Consider the following 23053-nt stretch of genomic DNA (forward strand, 5'->3'; position numbering starts at 1 on the left):
CATTTTCCCATCATGATCTCAATGTCCCTTGCTCATAAAATTCCTCATCTCTCTCATCTATTGTACTCCTGGAGCTCGGCCTGACACCTGGCTGTGTATCTCTGCATCTGCTTCCATCAGTCATTGGATAAGGGCTCTATGATGACAGTTAGGGTATTCAGCCATCTGATCACCGGAGTAGGCCAGTTCAGGCACCCTCTCAACTATTGCCAGTAGTCTAAAGTGGGGTCATCCTTGTGGATTCCTGGGAACTTCTCTAGCACCCTGTTTCTCCCAATGCCATGATGTCTTCATTTATCATGTTATCTATTTCTTTGCTTTCCCATTCTGTCCCTTTTCCAGCTCAAACCTCCCATTCCCCCTTTATTCTCATCCGCCATCCCTTTCACTCTATTACCCTTCCTGCATGCTCAGCTTGCTCATGTAGATCTCATCTATTTTTCTTCACTGGGCAATCCATGCATCCTTTCTAGGGTCCTCCCTGCTAGCTAGCCTCCCTGGAGTTGTGGGTTGCAGTCTGGTTGTCCTTTGCTTTACATCTAGTATCCACTTATGAATGAGTACATATCATGTTTGTTCTTCTGAGTCTGGGTTGTCTCATTCGGGATGATATTTTCTAGTTCCATCCATTTGCCTGTAAATTTCATGATGTGATTGTATTTCTCTGCTGAGTAGTACTCCATTGTGAATACATACCACATTTTCTTAGTCCATTCTTCAGTTGAGGGACATCTAGGTTGTTTCCAGGCCCTGGCTATTATGAATATTGCTGCTATGAACATAGTTGAGCATGTGTCCTTGTGGTGTGGTTGAACATTCCTTGGGTATATGCCCAAGAGTGGTATAGCTGGGTCTTGAGGAAGATTGATCCCAAATTTTCTGAAAAACCAACATACTGATTTCCAAAGTGACTGTACAAGTTTGCACTCACACCAGCAGTGGAGGAGTGTTCCACTTGCTCCGCATCCTCTCCAACATAAGCTGTCCTCAGTGTTTTTTATCTTAGCCATTCTGACAGGTGTAAGATGGTATCTTATAGTTGTTTTGATTTGCATTTCACTGATGTCTAAGGATGTTGAGCAATTCCTTAAATGTCTCTTGGCCACCTGAGGTTCTTCCATTGAGAATTCTCTGTTTAGCTCTATAGCCCATTTTCTAATTGGATTGTTAGGTATTTTGATGTCTAGTTTCTTGAGTTCTTTACATATTTTGCAGATCATCCCTCTGTCAGATGTGGGGTTGGTGAAGATCTTTTCCTATTCTGAAAGCTGTCGTTTGGTCTTATTGACTGTGTCCTTTGCCCTACAAAAGCTTCTCAGTTTCAAGAGGTCCCATTTATTAACTCTTGCTCTTAGTGTCTGTGCTACTGGTGTTATATTTAGGAAGTGGTCTCCTGTTCCAATACATTCAAGACTACTTCCTACTTTTTCTTCTATCAAGTTCAGTGTAACTGAATTTATGTTGAGGTCTTTGATCCACTTGGATTTGAGTTTTGTGCATGGTGACAGATATGGATCTATTTGCAATCTTCTACATGTAGACATCCAGTTATGCCAGCATCATTGTTGAAGATGTTTTCTTTTTCCCATTGTACACTTTTGGCTTCTTTGTCAAAAATCAGGTGTTCATAAGTGTGTGGATTAATGTCAGAGTCTTCAATTTGATTCTATTGGTCCACATGTCAGTTTTTATGCTAATACCAAGCTGTTTTTATTACTGTAGCTCTATAGTAGAGCTTGAAGTCAGGGATGGTGATGCCTCCAGAGGTTGCTTTATTGTATAGGATTCTTTTTGCATTCCTGGGTTTTTTGTTTTTCCATATGAAGGTAAACTGCAAATAGTGAAAAGTTTCACTTCTTCCTTTCCAATTTCTGTCTCTTTGATCTCCTTTTGTTGTCTTATTCCTGTAGCTAGAACTTCAAGTACTATATTGAATAAATATAGGGAGAGTGACAGCCTTGTCTTGTTCCTGACTTTAGTGGAATCACTTTGAGTTTCTCTCCATTTAATTTGATGTTGGTTGTTGGTTTGCTGTAAGTTGCCTTTATTATGTTTAGGTATGATCCTTGTATATCTGTTCTCTCCAAGACCTTTATCGTGAAGGGGTGTTGAATTTTGTCAAAGGCTTTTTTCAGCATCTAATGAGATGATCGTGTTTTTTTTTTTCTTTTAGTTTGTTTATATGGTATATTACATTGACAGATTTTCATATGTTGAACCATCCTTGCATGCCTGGGATGAAACCGACTTGGTCATGATGGATAATTTTTTTGATGTGTTCTTGGATTCGGTTTGCCAATATTTTATTGAGTATTTTGCATCAATGTTCATGAGGGTGATTGGTCTGTAATTCTCTTTATTTGCTGCATCTTTTTGTTGTTTGGGTATCAGGGTAACTGTAGTCTCATAAAAAGAGTTTGGTAATGTTCGTTCTGTTTCTATTGGGTGGAACAATTTAAAGAGTATTGGAGTTAGCTCTTCTTAGAAAATCTGGTGGAATTCTGCGCTGAAATCATCTGGTCCTAGGTCTTTTTTGGTTGGAAGACTTTTAACGACTGCTTCTATTTCCTTAGGGGTTATTGGCCTATTTAAATAGTTTGTCTGGTCTTGATTTAACTTTGGTATGTGGTACCTATCCAGAAAATTGTCCATTTCTTTCAGACTTTCCAATTTTGTGGAGTACAGTTTTTTTTTTTTTAAATATGACCTGATGACTCTCATGATTTCCTCATTGTCTGTTCTTATGCTTATGTCTCCCTTTTCATTTCTGATTTTATTAATTTGGATTCTCTCTCTCTCTCTCTCTCTCTCTCTCTCTCTCTCTCTCTCTCTCTCTCTCTCTCCCTTTTGATTAATTTAGATAAGGGCTTGTCTATCTTGGTGATTTTTTCAAAGAACTAACTCTTTGTTTCATTGATTTTTTTATATTGTTCTCTTTGTTTCTATTTCATTGATTTCAGCCCTCAATTTGATTATTTCCTGTCATCTATTCCTCTTGGGTGTGCTTCTTTTAGTTCTAGAGTTTTCAGGTGTGCTGTTAAGTCACTGATGTGAGAGTTCTCCATCTTCTTTATGTGGGCATTTAGTGCTATGAATTTTCCTCTTAGCACTGCTTTCATAGTGTCCAATAAGTTTGAGTATGTTGTACTTTCATTTTCATTGACTTCTAGGAAATCTTTAATTTCTTTCTTTATTTCTTCCTTGACCCATTGGTAATTCATTTGGGCATTACGCAGTTTCCATGAGATTATAGGCTTTCTATAGTTTTTGTTGTTGTTGAAATCTAACTATAAGCCATGGTGGTCCAATAAAATATGGGAGGTTATTCCAAATTTTGTATCTATTGAAATTTTCTTTGTAACTGGGCATGTGGTCAGTTTTATAGAAGGTCCAATGGGGTGCTGAGAAGAAGGTATATTCTTTTGTGTTAGGGTGGAATGTTCTATAGATAACTATTAAGTCCATTTGAGTCATTACTTCTGTTATGTCCCTTATTTCTCTGTTAAGTTTCAGTCTGGCAGATCTATCCAGTGGTGAGAGTGGGGTGTTGAAATCTCCCACTAGCAGTGCATGGGGTTTGATGTGTGATTTAAGCTTTAGTAATGTTTCTTTTACAAATGTGGGTGCCCTTGTATTTGGGGCATGAATGATCAGAATTGAGACTTCATCTTGGTGGATTTTCCCTGTGATAAATATGCAATGTCCTTCCCGATCTCTTTCAGTTGATTTTAGTTTGAAGTCTATTCTATTATATATTAAGATTGCTACACCAGCTTGTTTCTTAAGTCCATTTGATTGGAAAGTCTTTTCCCAGCCTTTTACTCTGAGGGAGTATCTGTCTTTGAAGTTGAGGTGTATTTCTTGTGTGCAGCAGAAGGATGGATCCTGTTTTCATATCCATTCTGTTAGCCTGTGTCTTTTTATAGGCAAATTGAGACCATTGATATTAAGGGATATTAATGACCAGTGGTAGTTGTAGGGAAAAGGGCTGGCTAAAGAAACCTACCCTGACCCTGGATCCAGAAGTAGGGAAAGATGGCTCAGATCAGGACAGAAAGAAACACATTTTGGCTCAGTCAAATCCAAATCAGAGCCATCTCTGCCCCTGGCCAACTGACTTGTGAAACCAACCAACCACAGAGCAGGACAGTAGAAATTGGGACCCAAGTCAACTCCTGGTTGACTCCACTCCCAAGACTTCATGTGTAAACTGCCCTGACTGGTCAGTTAGAAAAATGGTTGTTCTCTCCACCCTGGTAGAAGCAGCTACTCTCCTGGACTCCTCCTTCCCATATAAATCTCTTTCTCAAAAGAGTTTTGGGTGTCAAGATCTTCATTCACTGGCATAGAGAAGATCCTTGCTGAGACGTCCCTCAGTGGACAAAACAAGAGGTAGCTGAAAAGATAACTTTTCTCTAGAGCTGGAGGAGATTGCTACATTTCTGCAGTGGTTTCCCCTTTTGCAGAGTGAAGCAAAAGAAGCAACATCTTAAGCAAGAGAAGCAGAGCTCTGCTAGGAAGCCCCCTTAAGAGGGGGCTGTGCAAAGCTCAGCTGTAGTGGCTCTCCAGGAGAGGAGCAGGATTGCTATATCCTGCAGAGAGACCATTCCCCCATCAGTTCCAGGCCTGACTTTCCCGAGAAGTCATAAAAATTTTCCTTCCAGGTTTGGGCTGCTGCTTTGCAGTTCCAGCAGTCAGAGCTGTGCTAAATAACTCCAGGTGTCTGGGACACCTTCAGGGTGGAGCTGTTGTTCTGAACAGCTCTAGATGTCCAGGATACCTCACCCTCCAGGGCTGAACTGTCTCTTTGCAGCTTCAGCCATCAGAGCTGTCCTAAGCAGCTCAAGGTGTTGCCTGACTCCCCATGTAGTCAGGGCATTTTTTCCCAGGAGTTGTTGCAACAAATTCACTTACATTTTTGGTGCCCAAACCCGGGACCAAATCCACAGAGTTGCAACCAATTTACTTATAGTAGTGTTGTATGTTTCTCTTCTTTGGTACTTGGCATGGGATTATCTATTGCCTATGTTTTCATGGGTGTATCCAACTTCCTTAGGTTGGATTTTTCCTTCTAGTGCTTTCTGTAGGGTTAGATTTGTGGATAGGTACTGTTTAAATCTGGTTTTATCATGGAATATTTTGCTTACTCCATCTATGGTGATTGAGAGTTTTGCTGGACATAATAGTCTGGTTTGGCATCCATGGTCTCTTGGTGTCTGCATAACATCTGCCCAGGACCTTCTGGCTTCCAGAGTCTCCAAGTCAGGTGTTATTCTAATGGGTCTGCCTTTATATGTTACTTGGCCTTTTTCCTTTGCAGCTCTTAATATTTTTTCTTTATTCTATATGTTTAGTGGATTGATCATTATGTGGTAAGGGGTCTTTTTTTTGGATCCAGTCTATTTGGTGTTCTGTAAGTTTCTTGTATCTTCATAGGCATTTTCTTCTTATGTTGAGAAAGTTTTCTTCTATGATTTTGTTGAATATATTTTCTGTGCCTTTCAGTTGGCATTCTTCTTCTTCTATCCCTATTATTCTTAGGTTTGGTCTTTTCATGGTGTCCCAAATTTCCTGGACATTCTGTGTTACAACATTTTTGGTTTTAGTGTTTTCTTTGACTGATGAATCTATATCCTCTATTGTATCTTCAATGCTAGAGATTCTCTCTTCCATCCCTTGCATTCTGTTGGTTATGCTTGCATCTATAGTTCCTGTTTGTTTACTCAGATTTTTCATTTCCAGCATTCCCTCTGTTTGTGTCTTCTTTATTGCCTCTATTTCAGTTTTCAAATCTTGGACTGTTTCCTTCACCTGTTTAATTGCTTTTTATTGGCTTTCTTTAAGGGATTTATCGATTTCTTCCAATTTTTTGTTTGTCTTTTCTTTGATTCTTTAAGGGAATTTTTCATTTCCTCTTTAAAGGCCTCTATCATCTTCTTAAAGTCATTTTTAAGGTCAATTTCTCCTATTTCTTCTGTGTTGGTATGTTCAGGTCTTGCTGATGTAGAACTACTAGGTTCTAATAGAGCCATATTCGTCTGTATGTTGTTGACTGTAATTTTTCATTAGCATCTACCCATCTCTTCCTCTACTCGATGCAAGTGGTGTCTGTATCTGAGGGAGCCTCTCTTGGTTCAATTGAAACTCTTGGTCCAATGGTAACTCTTGGTCTAATTAGGGCTCTTGGGGCAATCTGTGCTGATGGACTCTGTGATTCAGGGAGCAACTCTTAGTCCAATGGGTGTTGGCAGGCTCTGTTTCAGGTAGCAGTTGCATTCTCCAAGGAAAGGTGGGGTTTGGGGGAGGTGGTGCTTGAGGGTTACAGGATCTGGTGGAAGATGGTGGTAGTCCAACCTGTCTGTGGAAGACTTGCCTACTGGCCTGAAACTGTAACTGCAGTGGGTGGTGGTGTGGGAGGCACAGGGTTGTGCCCCTGGACCCAAAGCCTTAAGGCTAGGGTATTTGGCTATGAGGACAAAGACTCACCTCTTAGTCCAGTCATCACTGGACTTAAAATATCTTAAAATGTTTTATTTGTTTCATGATTTTAAATGAAAAACAATGACAGCAAACCCCCAAAGAAACATCTTAGCTTCCCAGTGTTAAGAACGGATCCTCTCCAAGGAATAAACATTATCAGATATATAACCTTCAGTGCAGAGCAGGGACTCTTGGGTGCATGTTACTGAGTAACAGGACATATTACAGCTATTTAGCAAAGTTGGACAGTCTCAACTTGAAAAAAAAAAGCTTGAGTTGTAAAGACACTCTGGGAAGAGTAAAGTTCTTATTTTTTTTCTGTCTTGTATTTTAGTTACTACAATACATGAGTGATGCAAGAGAACATGGATTTTTTTTGAATCATAGGATTTTTTTTTAATTATAGAGATTTAGAGTCAAACTCAATCTTTGACACTTACCAAGTTCCAGGATCTATAAAATCCAATTACTTTCATTGTAGGACATGGATCAACATATCCATCTGTGGATATATTCACATGAAAATTAAAGATGTAGACACCAGAAAACATTTCATTAAAAGGGCCAGATTGCAGTCGTTTCAATTGTGTAGGCTAAATGACAACTTTGTGTGTCATTTATTTCAAAATCAACTATAGAAGGAATGCAAACAATAATTCAATTATGCAGGAAAATGCTGATACACAAGACCTCATTCTTTAGCTGTGGTTGGCCAGACCTTGACAAAGACAATATAAAACTATTTGCCACGGAGTCATATTTGATAATTAAAGCCTGAATCCTAAAAAGAATGTTCTTTTTGAATAATAAGCTTTTTTTCGGTAATATTTTACCTCTTCTGAAGGATTAGGACAGTGTACTGTACAAGAGAGACTTAGTATACCAAATAACTATTGACATTTCAAACATCCCTTATAAAGTACCCCATTACTCTCTTATTTTATTTACCATCTCCCAAGAGTGAGCAATTAGTATTCTTGTAAATATTTTCACAAGTTTGCAGTCTTACCACCATTTAAGAACCTACTATATAATTTGGCTCTTTACTACATATTCCATTCTTATACCTCGTAATTCCAGAGCTTGCTTTTGGTTTACTGTCTAGTATCTTATGAAATGTAGTAGGCTGCTCATTTGGGAAATGTGGCAGTACTGCTGCTTTCAGAAAGAATCAGATAAATTCCCCCGATGCCCATTGCATTGTTAAGGAAACAATATTCTGCATGATAATCCATTTGTCTGGTGTAAGATGCAGCGTTGGGCATGACCTAAGTTGATGTGACCTGATAGAATGGGACATATGTAGAGCATGATGCTGGAAAGGAGAGTTATAAAAAGTAACACAGTGTATCAGCTGCTTCAGCTAATCCTTTGGGCCTTGGGTGGTGTTTGTGCTAGTAAATACCTAGCATTGTGCACTGCTGAAATAAAATCAGTCTGTTGTTATTTCTTTTCATACTGTGAAGATTTCTCTGTTCTATATCAGTGAAGGATATATGTTATACCAATATAGATCCAGAGGCAATTGTTGTATCTCTGGTTCTGAAATGTGACACATTACTCATTGCTTAGATTCTGAGGAGTTTGTCCATTGTCAGGTTGTGGATAGTCTCTGAAATCTGAGGAGGAAAATCTTTGGTGAAGGAGAATACAGATGCCACATTCAAGAAACACAAGCTATTGGCAAATTTGAACTGCAGAAGTCTAATTATTTTCCTAAAAGGGTTTTTAATGAGCCAGATAATATATTGGGCATAAAAGATACAGAGCTCAGTAAAATGTGGTCCTTGCCTTAAAACAGCTCCATTTTAATAAGACATGTGGACACATAATCAACTAAAAAATAATAATAAATAGAAGCAAGGAAAAGAAAATTAGTCATAACTTTACAAACTGTGTTTTCAAAATACTTCTAGAATTTGGGTGTCAGTGTCTACATTTTTTGAGGCATTAGACTCAATTATTTAGTGGCCAAGGAGTTATTAGTGTTAATATATTCCCAGCAGAAGACTTGATTTAAGTTGGAAGTGAAACAGGCTATAGTTGTTGATTTCTAAAAGGTGCCGAAAAATAAAACACAAAGAGAAATGTCCAATCTATTGTTTTCATTACAAACAAGACCACAATTCCCAACACTTTGTATATATGCTTTCCAAATGGCAAGAGCTTAAATGAAGTAGTAGTGGATTAGAATTCCATAAATAGACTAGCACTTGGTAACCTCTGATTCCAATGTTTAAGACACATGAGGGAAAGTCACATAAGTATTTTCAATGGGAATCAAACGTCTTAGCAAGTTTCTAACCATCAATGCAAGACACAGCTCTTGTTGATGAAAACATGTCAAAACAATTTTTGTCCAATTCTGTTCAGATTCTTTGTTTAATATTGATTTCTGGTCTAGTTTCATTTCTTCGACTGTGGTAAATACCTTGACAAAAAGCAGCTTAGGGAATCAAAGGGTTTATTTAAACTTCTAATTCCAGGTTACAGCTCATCATTGGAGGGAAGTTAAGGCAGGAGATTCAGACAGCTAGTAACATCACTTCCACAGTCAAGAGCACAGAGAAAGGAATGCACACATGTTTACTTGTTTGCTTGCTTGTGCTAAGGTTTCTCTACTCTTACACAGTTCAGGATCCCTTCCTATGGAATGTAGATGCCCACACTGGGCTGGGTCTCTCCATATCATAAAGTAAAGCAGTTACCCACAGACATGTCCACAGGCTAACTCAACATACACAATTTGCCACTGAGATTCTTCCCAGCTGGTTCTAGCTTGTGTCAAGGTACCTATCAAAGTTAGCAACCAACCACAACTTCCCTAATATGTTTTATCATACTACAATATTTTAAAGTATTTTGCTGACTTGCCAAATTAATCATCCATGACCAAAGTGTGAAGGATATACATCTTGCTTTGTTCATCTTCTTTAGAGAAAGTCAGATTCTAAGTTTGTATTTCTTAAAAATGCACAACTCCATAGGAATCAGGTGAGCCTTTTGTGTAACATATGTTATAATTCCAAAACATTTCATTGAGTTTAGTATAACAAATGGTAGTAAGAGTCAGGATATCATAGGACATGTTAGGTCAAATAAAAGGAAAAGGTAGATGGTGAACAGTTTAGAAGAAGAGAAGTTTGTCTCACATGTCTAGTGTCTCATTATTGGTAATGGTTTTCTTCCTTTAAATTACATCACTTCTGAGAGTCCCCCATCCTAGTTTCATTCTATTTCTGTGATAAGAAACTGTGACATAAAGCAACTTGAATAGGAAAGAGTTTGTTTAGAGTATGATTTCATATCGAAGTCTATCACTAAGGAAAGTCAGGGCAGGAACTCAAGGTATGAATCACGGAGGAATGCTGCTTTCTGGCTAGCTCTATGACTTTACTTCCTGAAAGGCTGAGAACTGGGTTATTGTTCAGTCCTTGCGTCTAGGTACCTAAGCCATCAGAATCATCCAGCAATGGCTAACACCAGAGATACCTAGAAATCAGTAGTTGTTCTATCTAGGAGGCTGGGTGGCGTAGCAGTCTCAATCTAGTGCCAAAGGCTTAGAGGGTTCCTGGAGAACCATTGATACCCTGTCTATTTCAGAAGCCCAGAAAAGCTTTTTCTAATATAAGTGAAGGACTCAGTGGCAACAGCAGCAGCAGCTGCAGCAGCAGTAGTAGCAGCAGCAGCAGCAGCAGGAACAATAGGGTAAATTAACTCAATGGCAAGAGGAAAGGTCAAGTGAGCAAAGATTATATAATCTTCCTTCACTTATGAGCTCCCCTTTTTTAATCTGGGTTATTACCAGAAGGGGCCACCCACATTTTCAGTGGGTATTCCCATGTCAATTAAGGCAATTAAGACAATTCCTCCATTGAGGCTCCCTGCTCAGATTACTTTAATTTGTGGCAAGTTGACATTTAAAACCAACTGTCACACTCTCTCAAACCACCAATAATTATAGAATTGCTTCTGCACAAAACATCCCATATCACCAAAGCTTCTGCTTGCGTCATAATCAACCTTTGCATCAGTTTAAACCTCTCTTTATAGCACTGGAGATAACATGTCTGTAAATCCTTTTTGATTCAGTTCCCAATTATAGGTGTTGATGATTCAGTCTTCCACCTTCCTCATACTGCTTGAGTTGTAATATAAAACCCCTGGGGACTGATATTCCTTGTCCCTCTACTGATACATTGCAGATATCACTGAGAGTGGGTAGAGTATAGGTTACTAGACAGACACCCAACTGTGGCCCCTAAACTATCCTGTCTGATGACCAATTCTATCTTCACATAAAAGGCAAATTTTTTCCACATTGCTTCCCATTCTTGACTCATATTGGGGCCTGATTCAAGAGCTTCAAAGGATTCTGACTCTAGTTACAGAATGATTTTTAATAGAACAAGACAAAAGAATATTCTTTATTTAGATGCTAGAACTGAAAATAAAATGTACACTGAACTGAGACTTACCTAAATGTTATGATGATGCTCTGGTTATTTTACTCATGGTTTTGATGAGCCCCAGAAACATACATTTGTTAGTTATGAAAATCTGTGGTCACTTCTAGACTGTGTTTATCTTTATATATTATAATCCAAGAAAGCTATATACCCATTTTGTAATCCTCTGTTCAAATAGTCATTAGTTTTGTGACTTAACTTAATGCAGTAATTAATGACTATAACATAAGCACCCACACCAGAATTAAGCAGTAAATCATGGAGGTGCTGGGAAATGCCATGAAAACCACATGATTCCATTCTTCTTAGAGACAAGGTTTTGTGAGTGGGAAGACCTCTCATGCATTACACTGGTGGATTAGGCAGGAGCTAAACTAAGTGGTTTTATGTAGCGCAGATTTGGGGCCTTTAAAAATGGACCAATGGGGGTAAAATTATGAAGGCATTGAAAGTGTGTTGTGTACATAACAAATTCTTATAATTTCTGGAAAGCTCTGTTGAGTTCCTGATTGAACTCACAGCTTGAACATATATGAGACGTCAAAGTCCATCCCCACAGTGACACACTTCCTTCAACAAGGCCACACCTCCTAATAGTGCCACTCTCTATGGGCCAAGCATTCAAACATGTGTGTCTATGAAGGCCATACCTGTTCAAACCACCATACTACTTGTGTTTGACTTCATCTGCCTGGACTAGCAATAGAAAGATTTCCCTCCATTTGGAAGTCACTTTCCACTGCATTAACATTAATCAGTTTTCTCTCCAGGTAATGATGTAGAGACAGAATGACAAGAAGGCATCTTGGGGCAACAAGAAAGCTACATTTCCTTCCCTCATTTAATCTGTCCTCCAAAATTGCAAAACAGGTCTCTCCAGCCTCACCAGATCACCATTCTGACTCAGTTTCCTCTCCAAAATGGGACTTAACCAGGAAAGCAGACAAAATCCAGCAGTCCTTCTAGCTCTGTATCAACTTTTCTCTTCTTCCCAAGCTGCAAAGCTCCTTCCTGATGAATTACAATGTTTCCTCATGTCGTTTATAGCTTGAGAACAAGAAGAAATCCTTCATTTCATGGTGACTGCTTCAAATCGCTTTTAGATCTCAGAACCCTTTCCTCCCAAAGTAAATATCCAACCACAGTAGGGGGAAAACTGATTTTGAATCAGTATAGGGAAGTTTGAAATACCTGTGATTTAAGAGGTGCCTTTAAAACCATCAACAATAGTCTCAACTATGACAATTGTGGAGCAAATTTCACAAGCCCAATCCCAACCATTTTGGCCTTTGTTTCTGTGGGCATTTTCAGAATGTTAAGACTTATATACTTTTAGATAATTATACAGAGATGATTGACTGGTTCAATAATTGGCTAGATATGTAGGTGAATTTGATCACAATGTAGGTTTAAGCCAACAGAGTTTAAAGGCCAGCCTGTTGTTACTCATTACCTAAGTCATCTTATTTTAGAAAGCTTCTGGTAAAGCTGACTTATGCTGACAAGCGCTTTTTCTTGGTCCATACCGTTGCCTTTGAAAGAATCCCTGCATAAGCATAATGTGACTGTGGCTCTTTCAAGACATATAAACTATTCGGGTACATTTTCCTAGATTACATTCTAGAGCCGTGGTTTTCAGCATTCTTAATGCCATGACCCTTTAATACAGTTCCTCCTGTTGTGGTGACCCCAACCATAAGATTATTTTGTTGTTACTCCATAACTGTAATTTTGCTACTGTTATGAATTGTCATGTAAATATTTTTGGAGATAGAGGTTTGTTAAGGGGGTTGCAACCCACAAGGTTGAGAACCACTGCTCTAGAGGAAAGACACTCCATTTGAGAAGGGAAGTTTTACAAGTTTGCAAAGCTTGGCAGTCTCTCTACAAGTTTCACCATGTTCGAATCATGTAAAAATGACAAATAAACATCTGTACTATAGAAGGTGTGCTGGTGATCACTGGGCAGTAATTAAAAGACAGATAATTAGATACATAGATAATTATGAAGTTTTTATACTCCTGGAGCAAAGCCATTGATAACTGAGTTCCTTCAAAGAACAATGAAACAACAACAAAAAGACATCTCATTTCAGTAGGGTTATTGAGCAGTCAGATGGAAGATATAAAGCAGAAGGTGGGCTAGGCCATTAACGATAAAATGCTGTAGAAGTAGATGTCAATTCTGAGAGTCAGGAAGACTTAGATTCAGATCCAATGTTACTAAGTGACTATAAGAAGTCAGTCCACATTTCTCAGAACTGTAGTATTTTTCAGTGCCTCATTCATACTACATCTTCAATGAATCTCTTAGAGGATAAAAGAAAAGAAAGTGGAGAGGCAGTTCTCCCTACCACCCACCCTAACTTATAGATTTACACATTTCCTATTTAGCACCTAGGCCATCCAAATTCTACTCACTTTCCATACTTAGTACAAAGTAGATACTCTCCTGACCTTGTGTTTCCTCCTCTGGGGAGGCAAATGCATAATAACAGGAGTAACAATTGCATATCTTTTCAGATAATAATTAGGCTGGTTCTAGATCTCCCATTTTAGCTATTTGTTAAGAGTAAACTTAGTGACTGTACTTGATTTTATGTGGAACTTTTTCTGGGGAGAGATGAACATGTGTTTATTTATCTATTCACCTTCCGTCACTGACAACACACCCCAGAACAAAGAAAGGATTCTACTCAACTGTAGCTGAGTGAATCAATGAATTCATCAGGGTTGCTTATAGGCACATGGGTAAATGAGCAACTTATAGGAACATAGTTTCTCAGAAATAGTTGTATCACTGGAAAGTCACATTTGAAACTTGGGTAGTGATTTACGAAGGCTGCATTACTGAAGTTTCCTGCTCAACTTGTGGGTCACTCCACCAGAGTCTCCTCTCCCCCAGAAATTTTTTATTTTTTTATATAACCTTAAAGGGGGCCAACTTCCATCAGCTTCTTGAGGCGCAAGGCCCTCACTTCTCCCTGGAGGACTGAGTGCTTCAACTTAATGAAGATATACATCACCTATCAAAGATAAATCATCTTTCCTGGGTGTGGTGGTGCACACCTTTAATCCTGACACTTAGGAGGCAGTGATAGGTAGATCACTGTGAGTTCAAGGCCAACCTGGTCTACATAGTAAGCTCCAGGCCAGCCAGGGCTACATAGTAAAACCCTGACTCAAAAAAAAAAAAAAAAAAAGAGGAATCATCTTACTTTCTCACCACTTTTTGCCACTATAAGAGCAGTTAACAATCCTCCTGTAGTTACCGCACTAGAAATGTTTGTGCTGTTACATACTAGTGGATTAACACATACAATTATGTTCCCATCTGTCAGTAGGTAGAAAGTTACTTTGGTTTGCTCAAAACCATATCTGCATTTTCACAGAATGCTGCCACTTGTTCTGGACACCCTCCCTTGTGTTAAAAGTGAGATGGTCCCAAACAAAATGTTAAGGTCATTGCTATCTAGGTCTTTTTATCTCTCTCCACCTCACTGCTATTAAAAGCTGTAACATTGGATACAGAGTGACAAGGATCAAGTCATTTCTTATTATTTTAATGTACTGGCTAGTAGCAGTTTACCTTCAAAACTGCTTGGATGTGTAATTAAACACTAGCCATGAAATGACTTTAAAGTTTATTTAAATCTGCTGGTTGGAGCTCTTTTTTCTGGTGTTCAGTTTAGCCTTCTCCTTACTCGACACCTTCAAAACATTTTTATTCAGGAAATATGAAAGCGTTTGGAAGTTTTAGCTGCAGATTTATCCATTGCTCTCCAAGTGGAATCCAATCCAGATTTGGACTTAATTAACATAAGCCAACCATATGTGTGCACATTTTCTGAAAGGACCACACACAGATGGGAAGAGTTATTATATTTTTGTCCCTCCTAACTGGTATTGCTCAATGCATATGGGTATTTCCTATGATGCCTTTTTAATGTTTGGTAAACACGGACCTTTCTACTCAGTCATTGAAATTTGAGGCAGAGAAGAGAACTAGAACAGCTGAGGATCCAGACAATGTTGCCTTCAGTGTCCTCCACATCTCAAGTTCAGAAGGAAGAAACAAAGCAGTGGGGTTGCTTATTTGGAATCAACTGAGAGAAAATTGTAATCTCTCAGCTCTGGACCAACCTGCAGATTTGGGCCAGTCTAAGACAGTAGTGAAAACATGATGTGCCTCTGCTGCCCAGGTACACTACTCTAAAGCCTGGGTTGTTGTCGCTTTAATTGTATCTAGTTTCACACCTCCTTATAAGACTTTCAGTATTGGAGTCTGCTCTTGGAAATGTGGGTGACAGACCCAGGAATTTAGCAGCTGGTTTACATAAAGACAGACATGCCTATTAGTACTTGAATCGTCTTCCTAGCTTTGCATTTTAGTAGTCATAAGAACCTGTGGTTAAATATTTATTAGTTGATTACAATGAACAGCAAGGAATTGGTAGGATTTGAGCAAGGGCAGATTAAGATTATTCTAGATGTCAACTCCTAACAATTTACACCATGTGTATGTGAAGAAGCTTATCAGATCTAGTCATACCTGTGCTTATCCATGGGTCAGAGGATTAGGAAAACAAATGGGGCATGGAGTGAACAGCTCGTTCTCCATAATGTATATGGTAAGTGAACTCAAAGCAGTAACTTCACTACACTGTTTCTATAAGAATGATTTTACATGTTTTATTCTTTCCTATCTGGCCATTGGGCTAATAATTATTTTGTGGCATTCTAAAGCTCCTTGTGTGTGTGTACCTTTTTTTCAGTTATGAAGCATCAACTGATTTGTTCAAGATACCTTTCTCTGTATTTAGGATGTTATTCAGTGTGGGTTCTTATCTAGGTCCCAGAGGTAGGCCCATTCTGTTTATATGTATGATTTACATTATCCAAAAAAAGAAAAAAGACTGTTTAGGTTTGGAAAAACAAGACTCTAAATGGAGAATTGGGAAAAAAAAACCTTAAATGTTGAGGAATAGTGGGTGTGGTGTGAATGCCTTTAATTCCAGCACTTGGAGGCAGAGGCAGGCAGAGCTCTGTGAGTTTGAGAATAGTCTGGTCAGCATTGTGAGCTCTAGGCAAGACAGGACTACACAATGATACCCTGCCTCAAAAGAAGTTGAAAAATAAACTCTTAACTATTAAATATTACCTCTTCGAAGTGCAACTTTCTTCTTGAAGAAATTCTTCTTTCAGCTGTTTGACATAAGATGCCCCCAAATATTACCAAAATATTGCTCTATACAATTGTAGCCTAGGTGGAGTCTTGCCTAACATCATGTCCTCTTCCTAACAGATCTCCTGGTCTTCTTGCTGCATTCACTATAGTGTTGGTTGCCAGGAAACTAATCTTGGCTTCATTGCCTTGACTCTACCAACACGCTCTCTAGGATGACCTTGATTATCTCTCTGTTGTCTCATTGCCCTAGTACAATCACATAGTAGCCTACCTGGAGCTATGTGTCCTACCCTGATGTAAAAATGAAAGGGATATTTCCAAAAATTCAAAATAACCCCTGGGATACCATCAGCTCTACATGGTCTTCTCATTAAAGGTACCTGAGAATGTAAATTCTCACAAAAACCCCTCAGATGCTGTTCATATCGACCCAAGATTGAAACTCAGAATGTTAAGTACAGCCAGCCTAGCAGAACATTTTAATCCATCAATCCCCTATCAATTATTTTATTCCCTTTCTCAATGTGTGAATTTTATTAATGATGTACTTTAAAAAAGATTCATTTATTTTATTTTATTTTATGTTTGTGAATGTTTTGCCTGCATGTATTTTGAGTTGTAAGCTGCCATGTGGGTGTTGGAAATCAAATGCTGGTCCTTTGGAAGGCGAATTACTCTCCCCAGATCCTAATGATGCAGTTTTAACTTGACTTCTAACTTGCTCCTGGGATACTTCTACTTTTGAAGTCTAGATGGGTTACGATGACAGTCTTCTCTAATTCTCATTGTATCCGGTCAAATCTTTCCAATACTAGACTGTCACATGTTTCAGAAATTTTAAGATCCTCTGATGAAAAATTTAACAGATCTTAACATTACAGTAAGGCCGTCTCTATGTTCTCAAGGAAAGAATGGATTATATTCTACAATGTCAGACAATAAAGCTATCTTCATTAGGGTTTCTATTGCTGTGATAAAACACCAAAAGTAACTTGAGGAGGAAAACAATTTGGCTTACACCTTACAGCCCATCATCCAGTAAGGACAGGAACTCAAGGCAGAAACCTCGATGTGGGAACTTATGCAGAGGCCATAAAGAAATGCTTTTTTCTAACTTGCTTCTTATGGCTTGCTTAGCCTGCTTTCTTATAGAACTCAGGATCACCAGCCATGATTGTTACCACTGTAGTAATCTGAGCCTTCCTACATCAATCATCAATCAAGAAAATGTCCTATATACTTGCCTCCAGGGAAATCCTATGAAGGCGTTTTCCCTATTTAGAATCCTTCTTCCCAAATGACCTAACTTGGGTCACATTGGCATAAAAACTAGCCAGCACATAGCCCAGTGGGGGTGCAATAGCAATATAACCTGTAGGTCCCATTTGCCAGGAAGTCCCTAATTTAAAAACATGCCACTACTTGCTCTTTAGGTTTGCATCAGCTTCAAGAGGGTAAAGTCACCTACAAAAGGAAAGCCTTATTTCTGGTTACCCTTAATCACAGCTCAGGATCACAGAACTGTCAAGCAGCATAGGTAGGTGGGCAAGCAAGGAAGTTAGGAGATTCACTGGAATAGATCTCCAATTTTAACACTTAACTTCCTATGAATCTTAATTGCTTTAAGACTCAAGAAACCTGCTGTTTGCCATCATGATGTTGTTTTAAATTACTGATTTCCATTGTTCTCATAGTGCAGGCCCAGCCTTGGTTATGGAGCTAGCTGCCTAACTGTGACTCAAGCACAGACAGTGCATTTTGGCACTTTGCTTTGAGTTTATTCAGTTTATTTCTAATGAAAAATTTGCTAGCACCTAACAAAAAGGCTCTGGAAAGCTTTCCTGGATTCCCTTGATAGTCCTGTAATTTAGTTATGCTCTGTGGGCTCTGATAACCAGCATCCTTCCTTCCAAAACCATTGTCATTTCCTAGTCCCATAGAATGAAAGTCTGAAAATTTCCCACACCATTCCAGGATGCTGATGCATTCATTGGTTCAATGAATATTTGTTGAATGTCTACTTTGTGCAAGGAATGGTTTTTAGACTGTGTAAGAAAATGCCAGCCTTTATGTACCTGCATTGTAGTAAATGAGAAAGGTCACAAAAAATTTAAAGATATAAATTATTTTATTTAAAACAGAATAAAGATAATAAACTATTTATAATATCAGCATCTACCAATAACTTAAGCTTTAAGCAAGATATAACCCCAGGAGTTGGCTTGATGAGCAAGGTGAACTGAAGAAGGGGGAAAGGAAAGGAAAGCATGTGGAAGGTGGGGAACAAATTTTCTGTACTTTGCTTTAGTTTTTACCTTTAAAATCTAAATGCTTGCTCAGCCTTCTTACTCTCAGGAAAGATCTATGGCCTCTGGGAATTTTCTTCCTTTTTTGTGCATAAAGGAATGGGGGTTTCTCTGAATATGTATGTATATGTGTATGTATGCACTGACTGCAGGGAAAATGAATGATACTGCTTTAGGAAATGAGTTCTTTAACTCAGAAGGAAGCAGGCAGTCCTCAGATCGTTGGCTTTAGATGCACTGGTCTTAATATTTCAGGCTGTGGAGAAAAGAACAAATTTGGCATGTTATAGGCAGTGCCTAGTAACGTGAAGTCTGAGTTTCAGAAAAAAAATTGAAGAATAATTGAATTTTAAATAAAATACGTAGCACTGTGAGATTCATCAAAATATATCATGTTTTGTTATTTAGTTTTTCACATCAAACCTTTTTAGTACAATTTCTACATCTTGGTACAAAATAATATAGAGTTTGTTGTTTGTTTGTTTTTAATTTAAATCACGTACAGTCTTTTTCATAACAATGAGGTGGTAGTTATTTTGGGAGGTTCTGGTCTGGGAAGAAAGCACAAAAGAATGTTCTGGTGGTGATGAGATTGTTGTAAGTCTGGACCAGAATGTTTATTACTAGGATAGATGTAAATCTAAAAAGTCATCAAACTGCAATTTTAGGTTTCTGTCATTTTACTCTGTTTAGTGTATATGTCAAAGGAAAGGAGGGGGGAAAAGAAACCTATGTTAGACTTCCAGATATATGTTAAACCAGACATCATATGTTTGAAACTCTGCAATTCATGCAAGACCAATTAGATTTTACAGTCCCTTCCTATTTGCTCGTCCAATGACATGATTTAACAAAGTATACAGGTGCTAGCCCTCTGTTTGATTATTGGTGCTCATTGTGTTCTAAATGTAAAACTTGTCTTAAAAGAAACATAGGGAAATCACCCAGTGAGCTCTCATCTAAAACAAGATTCAGAGATTGTTTCATGTTTGTGGGGGAATTTTTCTCAGTGTATTCAGTCATCTGTGCTGTTAATAAAATTCTGTGTCCCTGTGGGATTGCTAGATCTGACAGAAAGACAGGAGTAATTACGTGAGAGTTTCTCAGCTCCCTCAACAAATGTGGACAGTTCACTTTGCAGAAGAATCCAGGGCAGTGAGCCTATGGTGATGAGTAGCAGAGTTGAGCTGTCACAATAGCAACTGCATAGTCTTTAAATGACACCCACTTCCACTATTATTATTTTCTAATTTCTCAAAGGTAAAGCTTTCAAAATTATAATTAATTTCCCAGATTTTCTGCCGTTGATCCACTTTAATTATCCACACCATTTGCATATTGTTATATGCCAAACATTGTACCTTTTCCGTTTTTAAATCGAAAAGCTATAACTATGTATATATTTGTGGGGCAAAAGTGACATTAAAGTTTATGAATACAATATGGAGTAATTAAATGAAGCTAGTTAATTTATTCCTCACCCTCAAATGCATATTTTTTTGTGGTGAGAACATTTGAAATTTACTCCCAGCAGTTTTGAGGTGTATAACACATTATTCATTAAATTCAAAATATTGTGCAATAAATCTCACAGAAGACCAGTCCCTTCTTCCTAATTAAGGCTTTGTACTTGTTTATAAAATATTTACAGGAAAAAAGTCAGAGAAGAACATACTATTGTATGATGGAAATACTACTCCTCTGAAAATGAAAAAGAAAAACAAATTCATTGAAAGCCCATGGATCTTTTTTAGTTACCACCACTCCATTTTGTAAAAACCAGCTATTTATTTATTTATTCATTTATTAGCTAGAGATTTTGTTCTTGCTTTTGTTCATTGTCCTTATTTTGAAGGGTTTATGATATTAATAGCAAAAAACCCTGCATTTTCCAAAACAAGTCTTCACACGGGAAATCTGTAGTTATCCATCCATTTACTTCTACAAATGAACTCCAACATTGATAAATATTATTTTTTATGTCTAAAAATGATATTTTAAGCCAGATCTTTAAAACTCAAAACCACCTATTTCTTGCTCACATGGAGTTTGGATTCTCAGGATGCCCTCAAAAGGACAGCTTACTCATTTAGTAATGAGGTGCAACACTGGATCTTAACGCAAACAAAATAGGCTGGCCCAGGGTCCTCGGAAGAGTCAACCAACCAGCTGAGGATTCTAATCTGAGGGATATTCAATGAATCTAAGCACACTGAGTTCTTTAGTCCATTCGCTTTATTTCTCTAAGTCAATTCTATATACACAATTTCTTTTCTGCTCTCTTATTTAACTCCTCTTGGTTCCTCCTGTTCTCAGTCCCTCCTGCTCTCAGTCCCTTCTGTTTTTTTTTCTCATCATTCTACCTAGTTCTTTCTATGTCCATCCTCATCTTTGTTCTTCTCCATCAATCCTATTCTCCCAGTGCTCTCAGAGAACCAATATCTATACCCACACAGTAATTCTTTGGTAAAGCAATGTAAAGCTTGAAGTTTTCAGGGTCTCAGAGAGAGGTGATAAGGACCCACACATAAAGCAATTAATTGTCAGCTTCCAATTACAACCCAAAAGGGGAGTGACAAAAGGGGAGTTCTCTGGTAGGGTCAACTAAAGGCTAAGACCAATTAGGGAATTTGTGTGCTAAAACTATAATCTAGAAATGGCTAGGTAGAATGTTAGGGGTCAGTAAGTCACAAGAAAGTAAACTGTCTTTGGCGCCACTTTTCCCGCTCATCCTGGCTGTAGCTGCTTTCTGATAGGGAGGGGGACATATGCTAGGTGGATAAGCAACCTCTGTCAGAGCTTGCAGTATTTGGTTAGTAAAAGCACTTTCACTCAGAGTAATTGCTGAGGAGAAAATCTAGGAATAGCACCTGGCTGAGGAGGAATAAAAACTGAATTTGCACAAGAAAGAAGCTTGGCACCTATTGCCTGTCTGGCCTTGTAGGCAATCTCCTTGGGTCAGTGGGAAGTAACTGCCTTAACTCAGTATCTAGCAAATGGCTAAAATCTCATCCCAGGAATGTGAGCAGTAAATCTCTTAAGTTAGGGTCTTGTGTAAATAACCCGGGTGAAGGTAAGGGGTTGAGGATTTAATTGTTAGTGGTTTTTTTTTCTATTTGTGTGTGAGATGAGCTAATGTTTATCTATGTGCAGTTTTGTCCTTGGAAAGAGGTATCTTTGCTGAAATATTTTTTGTCTGGAGAACGGCCCTGGACAGATGTATGTTAATGAAAAATAAACACAGCTGTGGACAGTTGTTCAATTACCCCAAATGTATAGGGAAAGTTGTGCCCAAGATTGAGATGCAATCGTGAGATTACATATACACTAACGTGGAGATACATGGTAAATGGGGAGAATCATAGCTGTTATTACACAAGAAGTTTACAACAAGAGACAGCCAATTCATTCAAAAGGCAGTAATTCCATGATGCCTTGCGTGATGATTTCCTCTAACAGAACCCTTAGTTCTGATAGGTTGACCTTCTGAACTCTAGTTGTCACTGCTATATACTCTCATGGACTTTCGCCACCAGTGGCTCTCAATAGGATCTGATAATAATATTATAATAGAAAAATGCAGAGTAAAATAGAATTTTCTAGTTTTTCCTTTCAGCTATTATTTTGAAAAGAAACTTTTCATTTCTTGAAGATAAGAAAGCTGATAATGGATTTTATGAACATTTTTAAACAGCTTATACTTGTCAACACAGATACTCCAGAATAAATAAAGAATAAAAACAAATAAAAAATAACCATGAATATTTCCAACAACTAGAAGTATCTACTTTTAACATAGGGATGCATTTGTTTCCAAGACTGAATACATTTTTTCTGTAGTCGTTGCTTTGTGTCATGCTTGTCCCCATCACTGCTGTGTTTTAATGTCTTTGACAACCGTCAACATGGACTCCTTATTCTCACTTCAAATCTCAAGGATTTTCTTTTTCTAAAAAATGTGTGCTATAATTTGCTTGTGCTTGAAAAGAATACAAAATGAACCATAGAAAACAAAGAGAAGCAAATCGGGAAGTAAGTTGAGAATGAGCATAATGGCAAGGGAGATTTTGGGTAAAAGTGTGACAGTCACATGAATCTTTGGATATGAAAAATGATTGAGATACAACAAGTAAAACTTGGAGCCATGAAGTATTAGCATCAAATTGGAATGAAATTATATATCCTTCTTCCTAATTTGATTAGTGAGGAACAACTGTTTATTCAAGGTTTAATATCTTGCTTTGGGTACAATGTAGTTTTAGGCAGTGTTGGGAAGGGAACATAGCTCTGTTGATTATCAGTTCTAATTGGTTTCTTTGATTCTTAAAAGTACAAAGAATTTCAGAGCAAGAGGTGAGCATCAATCCCATGAGAAATAAAAAGTAAAATGGTGGAAAAGAGATGATAGCTCAATAAATATCTTGATTTAAGGCCCAATGTGAAGAAGGCTGGAGCTCAGAACAGTTCAACGAGGAAAGAAAGAGATCAGTCACCTCCACTGGGTGCAAGGCAATGAAGATTGTATAAACCACTATTTTCAGTATGCTTTGCTCACTCAAGGATTCCTTGCTCTATACCTGTGGAAATCCAGAATGAATGCCACATTATGT

The 23053-nt window shown here is 38.1% G+C and overlaps 1 protein-coding gene across 4 annotated transcripts in view; it reads left to right on the forward strand.

The window, feature by feature from the left end:
- The window catches only part of Glra2 (glycine receptor alpha 2), a 193542-nt gene that overhangs the window by 46501 nt on the left and 123988 nt on the right, over positions 1-23053 (forward strand). The window lies entirely within an intron of this gene.

Source organism: Peromyscus eremicus, chromosome X (genome assembly GCF_949786415.1).
Source record: "Peromyscus eremicus chromosome X, PerEre_H2_v1, whole genome shotgun sequence".
NCBI classification, from domain to species: Eukaryota; Metazoa; Chordata; class Mammalia; order Rodentia; family Cricetidae; genus Peromyscus; species Peromyscus eremicus.